Source organism: Protopterus annectens, chromosome 9.part0 (assembly GCF_019279795.1).
Source record: "Protopterus annectens isolate FY-2018-M chromosome 9.part0, PAN1.0, whole genome shotgun sequence".
Taxonomy (NCBI): domain Eukaryota; kingdom Metazoa; phylum Chordata; order Ceratodontiformes; family Protopteridae; genus Protopterus; species Protopterus annectens.
The window spans coordinates 1,324,222,650-1,324,238,212 of NC_056743.1; the positions used below are offsets into that span (position 1 = coordinate 1,324,222,650).

Sequence of the window (15,563 nt, forward strand, 5' to 3'; positions counted from 1 at the left end):
TAGTTTTCACGTGCAACCTGAAGAGGGTCATAAGATCACATAGTAATCAATGAAGTAGTTGCCATTTTGACTGATGTAATATGCAAGTCATGGTGTAAGTGAAGAGCTCTACTTGTGTTTTTTTTTTAAGGAAGAAAATGAGATTTAAATACCTCTTTTCAGGAGCATCATTTGCAAACAACACAGTACACTGTGATAAGCCAAGCATTTGGAAAACAAATTGAAAATGCATTTGGGCATAGTAATGTTTCCAGTGTGACATTGATAATAAGTGAGAAGTGTAACAGATATTTCACTTAAAAGTAAACACTTTTCTCATCAGGAAGCTTGCATGGTATTAAACTTATAAAACATCTTTATCAGAAGAGTGCACTTGGTTTACACATAACATGACTCAGCAAAATCGCCACCAGTAGAACACCACCACCACCACATCAAGTAAACCTGATAATGGGTAAGCAAGTGTTCTTACCTCTTGGGTTGGGAGGGTGGCCTAATGGTGTTGTTGTGTGTTGCACAAACACAAAAGGTTTGGTTCTCAGTCTCCACAAGGATTGGCTGGGCTGCTTCAAATGGGCTGCAGAGGCAGTTTAGCCTAGTACTAACCTATGAACCTATGAACCTAAAAAAAAAAGAGTTTGAGAAACGGGTACTAGACTAGAAGATGTTCATGTTCTTCACTGTTGTAGTAATAATGTCTTAGGACTTCTGCCTCACAAGGTCTGACATGGCCTGATTTCCAGAGAATTGCAATTTTATCCCACTGGGACTTCAGCACATCACTGGTGTAAACAAGTTTTCCCTTGTTTTCTTTAGTTCTTTCTTGGCTTGCCACAATGCAAGTTGTGTTTTGTACTAGCATTTATCGGTCTGTTAGTTCAGCCTGGTTGGGGAATTCTCCTAACAGTGTCAAGGTTACTAAGTGATTATAAGTTGTCTGTTAACTGTAGCTCAACAGTTCAGCTGTCTGAGCTTATTATGGCTCATGAAAAAATTTAATAAAATCTTAAGTAGTTTACTTCATTTGGTCTTCAACCTGTGGGATACCGGATCCGTATCTGATCCGAGCCGGCAACCTTACTAGCATCTGCTCCAAGCTCCTCCCCTTGCCCATAATGCACCTCCACTACCTTCCAACCCCCAGATCTTGTTTGCCATGGCTAGCTGAAGCATCATGCTCTCCAGAGCTACGGGTAGTAAGTGGGTTTAAAGTCTTTAGAAAGTCCTTTTCTCCTTTACTGTAGTTAGGTTAGTGATAGTGTAGGTTTCCCTTCTCCTCCCCTCGCTTGGTGCGTCGAGTTATCTATCTTTAGAGTTGTTTAGCTTACTTCTTGTTGTTTTTTTTCCACTGTTGTAATGGCTGATAAGCCCATATTTAAAAGATGCACCGAGTGTGGCCATAAGTTGTTCCCTGCGGATGGCCACACTCTTTGTGTAATGTGCTTGGGTGTGGCCCACCTTATTACAGACTGCACTATATGCACGGGTTTTATCTTTGCGCCATTAAGGACAGGAAGGCGAAGTTGGCCCTGAAAGGCCTTCTTTTCCCTCTTCTGAGGCGGTTGCCTCGTCTTCAGCCTCTGTGTGGCCACCTCCTTCTTTTGCCCTTGCTTCTCCTCCCGCCCAGGCTGGGACTCTACCTCCCACTTCTAAGCCTGTGGAAGCGGAGCGTAAAAGGGGCAGGGAGAAGGAGAGAGAGCCAAGACCAAGGACTGAGAAACACAAGAGGTCTCCGGACCTCCCTTCACCGGTTAAGACTCCTAGGATCCGTGACTGCCCTCGGCTCCGATCTCTGAAGTTTTCCCCGGAGCCGGAGGAGACGTGCTCTACTTCTAGGGCCTCGATGCCCCGACCTGCAAAGTGAGAGTCTGTGGCCTCATTGAGATCCATCAAGTCCCTTTCTGAAGTCGACATGGATAAAATGATGAAGAGGTTCATTCGTACTCGGATCTAGATGGGGGTCTTGCCAGCCCCCTCTTGCTTAGGAGGGGGGAGCTCGCTTCCTCTTTTCCAACCGATTTCTCCTTCTCTGATCCATCCACTGGGTTCGGAGTACTCTGATCCGAGAATGGCTTTAGTTAGAGGGTCAGTGCCGATGGTACCTGCTTCCTTGATGCCGACAGCTGCCTGGAGCATGTCTGATCCGACCAGCTCAGATCTGAGCCGCTCTCGGAGCCAGAGCTTGGGTGGCAATCTGAGGAAGTGGAACTTTTTTCATTGGCTCCGCCTTTGTCAGGCCGAGTTCCTTCCCTCAGAGCCTCGTCCAGTTCGGGCCCAGCTCAGATTCACTCGTCATACCTGGGGAGACAGGCCTCCTTATTGGTTCCACAGGAGGTTCATTCTCCCTCTGCATTCGTAGTAGATAGGGGTCTCAATCCAGCGGAGAGAAGCCTGTCTGTCCCCTCGGACTCCACCCAGACCCCCTCTGCTCTCTCTGCGATTCCCATCATTTTACCAGAGAGACAGCCCATGCTTGAGGCACCCCATATGGTTCCCCCTGAGGAACAAGTCGCTTGCGAGTTCCCCCCGGAGAGCCCCACTGGAGAGGTGCCTCGTAAGCATACGTGCAAGAGGAGGCACTTGGACTCCCCTGAGTTCCTCACCGAGGATACAGACTTGGATGATGGGGAAGGTTCCCCCAGGTCACCTCCCGAGGAACTCTCCTTTGGAGACATCATGGAAATCCTTCACCAACGGGGAGGTTGGTCTGCCCCCAAGCCACCTTCTGATGAGTCAGTGTTCCTGGAGGCTTTTGGCACGGGCCCATCTACTTCCTGGGTGTCCCCTCCCACAGATCCCTTGGTGGTCCTGGTCACCTCGTGGGCATGGAAGGAGCCGGAGACCATGGAACCAATTCCCAAAAGGCCTGACAAGATTTTGAGTCCACCTTCAAATAGGCCAGCATGGAACAAGGGCTCCCCCGTAGACACTATGGTGGTATCAGCAGCCACAAAGAAGGAACTAGCCCAGGAGAGTTTCTCGGTTCATCCTCCTGACAGAGAGTCGTAGGTGATGGACCACCTATGGAAGTGGGTTTACACTTCAGCTACCTTCTCTATTAGGACGCTGAACTACCTGGCCCATGTCATGAGACTCCAACGTGACCTGGTAAAGGAGCTGGCGGAGTCTCCACCTAAGCCATGTCGCAGGAGGACAGGGACTCGTACTCCGCAAGGATGGCCACTTTGAAAGCAGTCTCCAACACGTCCATGCGACTCCTTTCACATGCTACGGAAGGAGCGGCTAGGGTGGCTGGGTCCAGCATGTCCATGAAGTGCAACGCCTGGCTCAGATTGTTAATTTTCAGAACCTTTCAAGGCGTCCTTTGCCAGTGCCCCTTATGACGGCTCTACTCTTTCTGGTAAGACCATCAAAGAGACCTTGGTCCAGAGTGAGAAGGACGGGAAGATACTGTTTGTCGTCTGCATCCGCTTCTCGAACCCTCAAAGGTTTTTTTTCCTGGAACCAGAGAGGGCAAAAGAAGATGGGGTACCCGAAGTCACAGTATTCCTAGGACACTTGGGGCTCTTCTTCCCCCAGAGGCAGAGGGGGATAGAATGGACACCGGCCCAGAGGCAGAGGGGGTCCTAGGAATTTTGGGTCTGCAGATCCTTTCCTCAGACAAACCCGGACAGCAGCCCTGAGGGGTGGCGTGACTGCTCTACTCTTGAGGAAGTCAGGGGACGATTGCCCTTGCACCTGGCGGCATGGGAGTCCATAGCATTAGACCGCTGGGTGCTTCAGATCATATCCAGAGGATACTCTGTCTCCTTTGTGGGTCCACCCAAATCTCCTAAACACCTCCCGGACAGTACCACCCATGCAAAGGGAGGCAGCAGCACAGGAAATTTCCAAGCTGCTAGAAAAATGAGCCATCAAAATCATCCCCCAGATCAGTCCGGATCGGGTTTCTACTCCAGGTTCTTTTTGGTGCCAAAGAAAACAGGGGACTCGAGGCCCATTCTGGACCTATCTACCCTGAAACCTGTCCGTTGCCAAAGAGAAGTTCCGGATGGTCACACTACAGTCCATCATGCTGCACCTGCAAGATAGCGACTGGATGTGCTCGTTTAGACGTCGAGGATGCTTACTATCACATAAAAATGCACAGAAGCTCCAGGAGGTTCCTCCGCTTCTGGCTAGGAGTCAATCCTTACTAATTTTGAGCCCTACCCTTTGGTCTCACCATAGCCCCCAGGGTGGTCACCAAAGTGATGGTAGTAGCGGCTTACCTGAGGCTTCAGGGGCTTCAGGGCATTCAGGTCCATCTGTACCTGGATGATTGGCTCCTTACTGCTCCCACTAGGCGTCTACTCTCCCAAACCAAGGATTATTTCTTGATCCTTGCCCTGCATTTGGGAATCACAATCAATGCATCCAAATCACTCCTAGATACTGTACAGGTGATAGACTACATTGGTGCAAGGATAGATACTTTACAATGCAAAATCTTTCTGACCTCGGAGAAAGTACAAAACCTGAGGATGCATGTCTCTCTAATCTACCATTCCCATCTTCCAATGGCAGAATCAGTGTTGAGGGCCTTAAGTTCAATGTCGGCGACCATAACGCTTCTCCCGTGTGCCCGGTTACATATGAGAATTCTACAGTGGACGTTAGCTGTACAGTGCTCGCTGTTGGAACTTCCATTGCTGTATCCAATACAACTCAGTCGAGTCTGTCGGTCGTCCCTCTTATGGTGGATGTGTTCTCTGGACATTTTGGAGGGACGACCCTTTGTTCCAGCCCCGGCCCAAGCCACGGTGACCACGGATGCCTCCCAACTCGAGGGGGGGGGGATTGTTCGGGCAGGACAGTCCAAGGCCTGTGGTCCCCTGTAAAGACCAGTTTGCATATAAATGTTCTAGAGATGAGGGTGGTCCTTTTAGCGTTGCAGGCCCTTCATGCCTTTCTTCCTCTGGGAACTATTGCAATTCAGTCAGACAACATGTCAGTGGTCTGGTGTATCAACAAACTGGGAGGGACCAGGTCTTACCCCCTTTGTCGCGAGGCCGTGAGAGTATGAGAAGAGGCGATCTCGACCTGTTGTTCTCGCAACGCACATTCCGGGACTGTCCAGCATCCTAGTGGACAGGTTGTCGGACTATTCTGTTGCCTTACGAGTGGTCTCTGAATCTTTCAGTAGCGGAACAGATCTTCCTCGAGTGGGGCCAGCCTTGCTGCGATCTCTTTGCATCTCCTTCCAACACGAAGTGCTGTGAGTTTTTTGCTTTGAACCCCCAGCCGGGGGAGTCCCCCAGAGATGCTCTAGTCCATGCTTAGCCTCCTGGTCTTCTGTATGCTTACCCTCCAGTACCTCTTATTCCGAGGTTTGTACAGAAAGTTCGACTTGGGAGCAAAGTGATCCTCATTGCCCTGTTTTGGCCTCGCCAGGTATGGTTTCCCTTCCTTTGGTTTCACCTTCTGGCTCCGCCTTGGATCTTGGATCACATTCAGGATCTGATTTCACACCCTTCGGGGGTTCCTCATCTGAATCTGGACAGTTGAAGCTCACAGCTTGGCTGTTCCAGTTCCCGTGATTGCTAGGCCTCCTGGATTATCCTCCTCAGTTAGGTCTATTTTGGTGGCTGCTCATAAGTCTTCTACCAGGAAGGTTTATCGCAGCAAATGGAAACATTTTTCCTTTTGGGCCTCTCATAGGCGTTTAGACCCCTTCATTGCTCCTATGTCTGCCATTCTTGAATTTCTAGTTGATATTTTTCAACACGGAGCTCATTCTTCTACTGTCGAGGTTCAGTTGGCTGCCATTTCTCATTTTCATTTGGGTGAGAATTCTGCCTCTCAAGCCTCCACCAGGCAATGTAAAGCCTTTATTAAAGGCACTTTTCTGTTACGCCGGCCCCTCAGTCAAGGATCCTGTTTCCCCATGGGACCTTACTATGGTTTTTCAAGCTCTGGTCGCTCCACATTATGAACCTGCTGCAACCTCAGATCTAAAATATTTATCTTGGGAAAACAGCATTTCTGGTGGCTATTACCTCTGCCAAAAGGGTTTCAGAACTACAGACCTTGCCCGTCAAAGTTCCTTATATGATTTTTCACAAAGATGGGGTTTCCCTTCGGACCAATCCATCCTTTCTTCCTAAGATGGCATTACCAGTTAATATCAATCAGACCATCAATTTACCTGTTTTCTTTCCTAATTTTGCTAACCTGATCGAATACAAACTCCACCTGCTGAATGTTCATGGACAATTACGATCCTATTTACACAGGACAAAAAATTTCCGTAAATCTGATCAATTATTAGGTTTCCCCAAAAAAGGTTTATAGAAGGATACAATCCTCAAGGTCACTATTTCTAGATGGATTTCTTCATGCATTCTTCAGGTCTATAAGGACAGAGAGGCATGTCTCCTCCGGGTCAGGTGAGAGCTCATTCCACTAGATCCATGGCTATGTCTGCGGCCTTTTGGTCTAGAGTCTCTTTGGATGATATTTGTTCTGCAGCTACATGGTCCTCATCTCATTCAATTATTTCTCATTACAAACTGGATTTGACTTCCAGAAGGAGAGCATCCTTTGGTTCCGCAGTGCTCCGGAATATCCTTCCATGAGAGCCACCCAGGAGTTTAGTAGCTGGGGACTCTGTCCCACAGGTTGAAGACCAAATGAAGTAAACTAATTCATATAAAGATGTTATGTATTCACTATAACGTTCCATCTGAGTAGATGTTCATCGTGTTACCCTGCTGCAGTCATCACACTTGGGTTATCCTGCCGTCAGGCGGTCCCGCAGTCGGCCCGAATTCCAAAGTCTTGGTCCGACGTCGGTTGCTGTCGCTTCTTCCCTGACGTCAGTGCGCCAGGGGTATACAAGAGGCATCCAACGCCATTTTCTTCTGTCTTTCTTGCCGCGTGGTGCCCGAAGCAGAAGCAGTTCGCAAGTGCCGGTCGGCTGACACCTGAGATTTTCGATTTGAATTTCAGTCCGAAGTCTTCAATAAAGCTAAGTACCCGGTTGGGGAACATTTTCTTGCCTCAGTCTGATGTCAGAAAAAGTTAACAATTGCATTTCTTGTGGGAAGCAAATACCTCATAAGGACTTCCATTCCTATTGTATTTCTTGCCTAGGCCCAGACCATGACGTCACAGGTTGTCAGTTTTGCGCTAGGTTTAATAAACACACTATCAAATGCCATTTTGACTTAGCACGGCATTACTTTGGTTAGGAAATTTAATTATATCATGCCGTCGGAGCAGCCGACTACCGCAATTTATAAAAAACACAAGGATAAGGACAGGCAGCCTAGGAATAAGCCAGACCTTGAGGCCTCAGCTGGGCCTATCGCCGGTTCTCCAGTTTTCAGTGAGGCGCCTACGCAGCCCCTGACGACCGCAGACCTGGAACCCCAGACAGCTGCCGACTCCCAAGCGGAGTCTACTAGGCCGACGCAGCCATCTACCGACACCGGAGCAGAATTAGACACCGGTGCAGAGGAAACTCCTTCGGTTGCAGAAGGTGTCTTCAGACCGACTACACTCACCATTAAATCTTATGCTAAGCTTAAAACTCCTTTAAAACCTAAGAAATCTGTTCATCGGTCTACAGGTCAAGGCCCCATGCCTAAGAAACAGATGCTTAAGATGGCTGAAGATTTAATTACCCTTATCAGGGGTTCCCATCCCCCTCCTGATAAAAGACCAAGACAAGAGGAGGATTATGCATCCTCTGACCAGGTTTCTCTCTCCTCAAATTCTTCTGAGGAACAGGATTACACTTTTCCACCATACGAGGATTCTGATGCTGAAGATTCTATTCCCTCAGCATCTCCCCCTGAAGACTACTCCTTTGGGGAAACATTACATACCATGAGGGAACATTTCCACTGGGAAGGCCAGGATTACTCAGATTCTAAGAAAAGGCTCCGAGAGTTCCTTTTATTACCCCAGCACAGACCTCTTGCTATCCCTCCTGTTTTAGATATTGTGGATGATGTCTGCTTGTAGTCTAGTTTAAATCCAGACTCCCTACCTCCTGCTCCAGCCAAATCGGACAGATACTACAGAGTGACTGACTCACACAAATTCCTTTATAAAAGCCCTATAGCTGACCCAAAAACCATATCCCAGGGTCCTAAAGGAGCAAAAGCTTCTATGGCTAAAAATCCTGTGCCCTCTGAAAGAGATTCCAGAGCCCTAGATAGATGGGGAAAGAAAATCTACACCTCTGCAACTCTGGCTATGAGAGCATTAAATTGCCAGTTTCACATGTTGAAATATCAACAATTCCTGATGTCTCAGTTAAAACAAAAAATGAGCACACATTCAGAACAGCCTGAATTCAAGGAAATGCAGCTGAACAGGTGGGCAAGCATACTTTACAATGCGGATTTGATTCATTGGAAGCTTTCTGTAGAGCAGCTGTTACTGGCTCTGTCATCCGTAGACATGCTTGGTTAAAAGAGCAAACCCTCCCTGACCATGTTAAAGCAAAATTATTAGATGCACCTTTACAACAAGATGTATTTTTTGGTGTCAAAGCAGTAGAGGTTTTAAAGAAAATGGAGGATAAGGCTAAATCTATGCAAACGGTCAAGGATTTCTTGCAGGTACAACCCCCTCGCTTCAGCAGAAATTGGCCAACAAAAAATTGGTCCTTTCCAGCTTCAGACAGATCACAGAGGGGCAAATACAGACACCCAAGGGGCAGAGGTCAGTCACAGGGCCCTTACAAACCTCGCCAATGGGGTTCTGTTACCCAGAAAGGAGGAGAAGACAGGCCCCAAGCTAACAGAAGACAGACACAATGACTCTATCCTCAAACTACCAAGCAAATCTCTCCTGGCAACACCCTTGGGAGGAAAACTAGCATTTTTTGCAGACAACTGGCACATTATCACAAAAGACAAATGGGTTCTAAACATTTTCTCTCAAGGATACAGATTCGATTTTCATACCTTACCAAGGATCAAAGGAATGCCAAACCTGCCACCAAATCAATGGGCAGAGGCACAAAAACAAATTACAGCTCTCATGAACATGAGCGCCATTCAACAGGTACCTACACAGGAGCAAGGACAAGGATTTTACTCAAGACTCTAGTTTCAAGAAAGGACAAAGCATGGAGACCCATTCTGGATCTTTCAATTCTGAACACCTATCTGCAATTGCCAAAATTCAAGATGCTAACACTACAGCAGCTTCTTCCCATGTTGGGCAAGAATGCTTGGCTAGTCACTTTGGACCTCAAGGAGGCATACCTGCATGGTCCCTATCAGACAAAATTGCAGAAGGTACCTCCGCTTCATTGCAGGTTCAACACATTATCAATTCTCTGCACTGCCCTTTGGCTTATCTACTGCGCCCAGGGTCTTCACAAAATGCCTGGCACCAGTAATTGCATTCTGCAGACAAAGAGTAATTCAAATAAACCCATACCTGGACGACTGTCTTATTCAAGCAGAAAGCAAGGACATCCTTTTACAGCATCTGGCATTTGTCAAACACCTTCTAAGTTGCATAGGGTACACAGTAAACGAAAATAAATCAAAACTAGTGCCCTCACAAAACATAATATTCCTGGGTGCCAGCTTGAATACAGCGGCCCAGATGACTTATCTCACGCCAGACAAACAACGACAGCTGTTTCAATATTTCAAAATAATGGCAACAAAGACCCAACTCCCTGCAAGAAAAATTCTGCAGGCCTTGGGATTCATGGCATCTTGTATACTACTAATACCATTTGCAAAACTGCATATGAGGAAATTACAATAGTACCTGAAAAGTGTATGGACTCAGCACAGCCACAGCTTGAAAACAATGATTCCACTCATTCCCTGCCTTCAACAGGAGTTTCTATGGTGGGCACAGGCATGTCACCTCAACAAAGGGGTCAGCCTTTCACCTTACCCACAGCCAGGCAAACTATGAAAAGAGATGCATCGGACTATGCCTGGGGAGCACACATGGCAGGACAGCACATTCAGGGCAAATGGATTACAGATCAGAGACACCTGCATATCAATCAAAAAGAAATGCTAGCAGTGCAGAATGCCCTAACAGCTTTCAAGGACTTTCTACACCCGGGACAACTACTAATAAGGACAGACAACACCACAGTTATGTGGTACATAAACAAGCAAGGGGGCACACATTCCTACCCTCTAAGCAGACAAGCAATGACCTTGTGGAACACTGCACTGTCTTACCAGGTTCAATTACAAGCACAATTCCTGCCAGGAAAGAAAAACACATTGGCAGACGACCTAAGCAGAAACATCATGGATCCACATGAATCGAAACTAGATCCACAAGTATTTGCAACGATAGCTCAAAAATGGGGACGCCCAGACATAGGTCTGTTTGCAAGCCCCCACAACCACCAACTGCAAAAGTTTTGCACAAGGACCTTCCATCCATTAGCTTGGAAAGTGGACGCCCTTTCATTCTATTGGAAAACATTAACAGTGTATGCCTTCCCTCCACTGCCTCTTCTAGCAAAGATACTGCTGAAAGTCAGACTAGAGAGGCCACAAATGATTCTCGTTGCACCAGACTGGCCATGCCAACATTGGTATCCAATTTTAAGGAACATGGCCCAGGGCCCACCATGGATTTTGCCACAGATTCCTCACCTGCTCACCAAGCGAGACAATCTGATTCTACACAGCCAGCTCAATACTTTAAACCTGGCTGCATGGCAAATTACCTAAACTACCTGCCATCACCTTTATCCAAAGCTGTTATGGATGTCATTCTGGAGGCCAGAAGGCCCAGCACCAGGAAAACCTACTCAGACAAATGGAAAAGATTTTGCTAAAGGCCTAAATCTCCTGGAGCCAAACATTCCTCAGATTCTACAATATTTAACTGAGATGTTACACAAAGGACTTTCCTTTTCATCTATTAAGATCCACGCCTCAGCAATTTCAGCTCATTACAACACTGATCCTTCTTTATTTTCACATCCACTCCTAAGACAGTACCTCGGAGGGGCTAAGAACTTAAGACCGCCAAGGAAAGCTCCAACACCTACTTGGGATCTCAACTTTGTCCTGGAAAAGCTTACACTGCGCCCTTTGAACCAGATTTTTCAACTGATTTAAAATTTCTTTCTTGGAAAACTGCCCTACTACTAGCAATAACCTCAGCTAGAAGTCTCAGAGCTACAGGCACTAATGGCAGTGGAACCTTTCCTCATTTTTCATCAAGTCAGAGTTTCTCTACAAACTAATCCTTCCTTTATATGCCAAAGGTGGTATCCAGTGTGGCCGTAAACCAAACCATTCACTTGCCCACCTTCTTCCCAAATCCCCAGAACAAAGGAGAAAGACTCCTGTACTCTTTGGACATTCACAGGCAATTACGTTACTACTTGGATAAAACTAAGGCTTTCAGAAAAAATGACCAGCTCTTTGTAGCCTATGCTACAGGATCACAAGGAAAAGCTATCTCAAAACAGACCATTTCTAAATGGATAGTACATTGCATACATTTCTGCTACACACATCATGGGAAACCAGTACCTGCTTACATTAAGTCCCACTCCACCAGGGCTACAGCTACATCAGCAGCCTTTCTCAGGAGAGTGCCAACCAAGGATGTTCTGGAAGCTGCTACTTGGAGTTCAGTGCACACCTTCACCAAACACTATCACTTACCTCTTTACTCTGACTAGAGCTGGTTTTGCCACTGCAATTTTGCAGGGCCTACTAGCTTCTTCTAACCCTGTTTGACTCCACTCCCCTCCTTAGCTTTGGGATTCAACCCAAGTGTGATGACTGCAGCAGGGTAACACGATGAACATAGTACAGTTTTGTACCTACCATAAATGTAGATGTTAGAGTGTTCACCCTGCTGCAGTCCAGGTTACCCTCCCTCCATCCCCTCTGAACTAGCTGAACTTATCACTACCACTTTATCCTGTTCTACCTCTGTGGTGTATTTGCTTGTACCTAAGGTGTGTGTGTGTATATGTGTGTATATATATATATATATATATATATATATATATATATATATATAATGTGTATGTATATATAGATATAGATATAGATATATATATTGGGGGCACCTGACATCTGGGGCAAGAAAAACTGAAGGAAATGGCGTCGGATGCCTCTTGTATACCCCTGGCACACTGACGTCAGGGGAGAAGCGACAGCAACCGACGCCGGACCAAGACTTTGGAATTCGGGCCGACTGCGGGGACCACCTGATGGCAGGATAACCCAAGTGTGATGACTGCAGCAGGGTGAACACTCGAACATCTACATTTATGGTAGGTACAAAACTGTACTTTCTACTTCATTTGTCTTCAACTGTCCCTCCCTCCTTCCCCCGGACCTTGGCATATGAACAGCCTACGGGCTGCAGTTATAGTTCACAAGTATTTTTTCAGGTCGGGTTATCCGTATAAGATTCAGCAAACTCGATCTGGGGGTTGGAAGGTAGTGGAGGTGTATTATAGGTAAGGGGAGGAGCTTGGAGCTCGAAGCAGATGCTAGTACGGTTGCCGGCTCGGATCCGATACGGATCCAGTATCCCACAGGTTGAAGACAAATTAAGTAGAACTACTTAGATGGAACATTATGGTGAGTACATAACTTCTTTTTATTTAGAATTAAAGCGGGACTGCGAAGGGCCAAGTTGTATTATATAGCAAACAGTAAATAAGCGAAGTGTGGTAATCTGTGCAACACTGATTCATCATTACTTTTTATGTTTTCATGCATTTTTCCTGTTATATGTAACAAGTAATGGTCAGACATGTATTAACTCTGCTATACCATTCCATTGTTATTTCTCTAATATTTTGTGTAGTTGCACCCAGGCTGTAGCTAAAAATGGTCCGTAGATCAGTTCACTACCTGGTTAATAAATTAAGTGCCCCATTGGGGAACAGTTATTCTTTCTTTGTTATACTTTGCATATTTATACTTTTGTGTTTTTTCAGTGTCAGGTGTAGATACCAGAAATTAAAAGGTTTATATGTAAATTTTATGTAGAATCTGCTTCCACACCCAGTGTTTGCTTTGTTTGTGGCCCTCACTGCCCTCAGTGTACACACTTCAGCCAACAGACCATTAAAAGGAGAGCAGAGACACCTCAGGGTTCTCTGAACTGATGAAGGCTGTGTGGTTTAAATAAGGAGACTTTAGTGACAGTCAAGTCTACTGCAGACACCCCACAAAAACCGAGAAAAGAGAAGTGCCCACGTGAGAGTGATGTAAGGGAGAAGGATGATATTCTGTCAGAAGCCAAAGCCCTTCCTCGATTTGGGTGTCTGGTCCAGTCACATTCTTTCACAGCCACTGGTCCTGATGCTTGGAAACTGGGCTGAGAAATCTGACAGTGCTTCTCAGGCAGCCATTGTGCGCTGGGCGGACAGCACATCTTTGTGAGACGAAATCCTCCAGTTGGTCAGGATTCTTTCTCACAGCCGTCTGGTTCCATTGCCATTGTATTCCTTTCTAAGGATGAAGGTGGTATCCTTTTGATATTGGTGCACGAAGGTGTCTCATGTTCATTGGTGTCTGCTTGCATTCAGGTACCTCAAATAAAGCGTCCGCTCCCATACCTAGGCCCAAGGTGTCCAGGTAATAGACATCTTCCAGCTTTCCTCAACATGAGCTTGAAGGGCTTTCGTCCATTTTGTGTTTACAAGGCTGCCACTCAAGTTGGCTTAGGATTTTATTTGATTTATGGATGTGCAGAAGATTTGTTAGGTTTGCGCTAGGGATTGCTGTGTAAGCCAGACATTAGTCTCTCCTAAGAAGTCCTGTACGATACTGAGTATAGTGACGGGGACTTTAGTTGGTCTGTGTAAGGTACATGCTGGAGTCCCTTGATCATCTTCTTTGTTAGAAACCACTAAGGTCCCTCCAGTTGCTGCAGGTGCTTTGTACAGTACATGCCAAAAGGGGTGTTATACTCCATTATGGGCCTGATTAGTGATGAGTATAGAGGGGTTATAACAGCCTTTGCTCTACAGGTGATACCTTTGATAATTAATTGTGCTATGTAGAAAACCTTCCTTACCACAGTAGACACATGGTGGTCAAAGTTAAGGTCACAGTCTACTTGTGGTCCCAAATCCCTTACCACTTCGTAGGTACATAGGGTATTGTTGTTAATTTGATAGTGTGAAGGGGCATTTTTATAGGAGGGAATAATTATGCATTTCTTTGCATTTAGTTTGAGACCATGCCTAACAGTCGGTGTGTGTAAGACCCTCCTGAAGTATACTGGTATCATTTGGGGATTCGATAATTGAACCCAGTCTGCAGTTGTCCTCAGTCAGCCACAGCCCCTTATTTTTGGCCTGAACTTCTGAGAAGTATATACTAAACAGCAGGGGGCCCAGCACTGACCCTTGTGGCACCCCACTGGTGACAGGTCTGCTGGTTAATGTGGAGTCACCCACTTTGATAGTGTGTGATCGGTTTGTGAGCCAGTTGTTAACACATCTTACAACAAAGGGGTTTATATTCAGTTTGCTAAGTTTATCAGTAATACCCAAGTGTGTGATTGTGTTGAAGGCCTTGGCCACATCGAGGTATGCTGTGTGCACAGATTTGCCCTTGTCGATGGCCCTGGTCACATTTTTTGAAGAAAGCCACCAGGTTTAACAGGCAGGCACTGCCCTTGACAAAGTTGAATTGGGTTGGGTCCAGGGTTTGGAGGTCATCTACATCTTTATTTATGAGGTCCATGATGATATGTTCAGTGGCCTTACAGATGAGGCTGGACAGACTTCTGGGTCTATAATTCCCCAGGTCTGTTGCCAAGTCACCTTTGTGGAGAGGAATAACTGTTGCTGTTCTCCGTTCTGTAGTAACATAGCCTGTGGTTAGACTGTGATTGAACAGGGTTCTTAGTGGTGATGCTAGTTCATGTTTTAGTTTGTTTAGAAGACTGCCTGGGATGCTGTCTGGTGCCATAGGGCTGTGTGTTTTGCTTTACACAAGGCTTTATTGATCTGTTCTTCTGATACATAGGGTGTGCAGGGAGTTTGGGTTAAGGTTTGTGATAAGTTTGGAGGGGATACGGGAGTGAAATTTTCACCAAATATGTCCACTAGCGGGTTTTCTGTCTCTGTGGGATCAGTGTGTGTGGTACCGTTACTCACTAGTTTGGCACATGCTTGGATCCTACCTTTTAGGCTGTGTACGCAGCTGTAAAAGGCCGTATAGTTATCCTTAGCTGTGATTGCTAAGTTTTTCTCAAAGTTACCCTTAGAGGATTTGACATGTTGTCTTATTTGCCTGTTGAGGCTGGGGAGGGTGCTTTTCCATTGTTGGGTCCTTGCCTTAGATTTCTTAGACAGCGTTTGTTGATGCTGGATGTCCACCAGGTTGGCTTGGAGTCTGGCTTTGATTCCCTCTGGAACAGGCAAGTCTATACACTTAACTGATTGAATACAACTTTAGTGAAAGCTTTGGTGAAGTTACCACTTCCATCCGAGGGTGGGGCTTAGATTGCTTTTATACCATCCCCTAGGATGGTATAGTGTATCTTGGTGAAGTCCTTATCAGTCCAGTCAGAGATGGATGAACTGACCTTTGTCATCAGATGCCTTCCCTTCCCAGTTTCCC

General features: G+C 46.3%; 1 protein-coding gene across 1 annotated transcript in view; it reads left to right on the forward strand.

The window, feature by feature from the left end:
* GNS (glucosamine (N-acetyl)-6-sulfatase) overlaps positions 1 to 15,563 on the forward strand; it is a 321,939-nt gene that overhangs the window by 301,511 nt on the left and 4,865 nt on the right. The window lies entirely within an intron of this gene.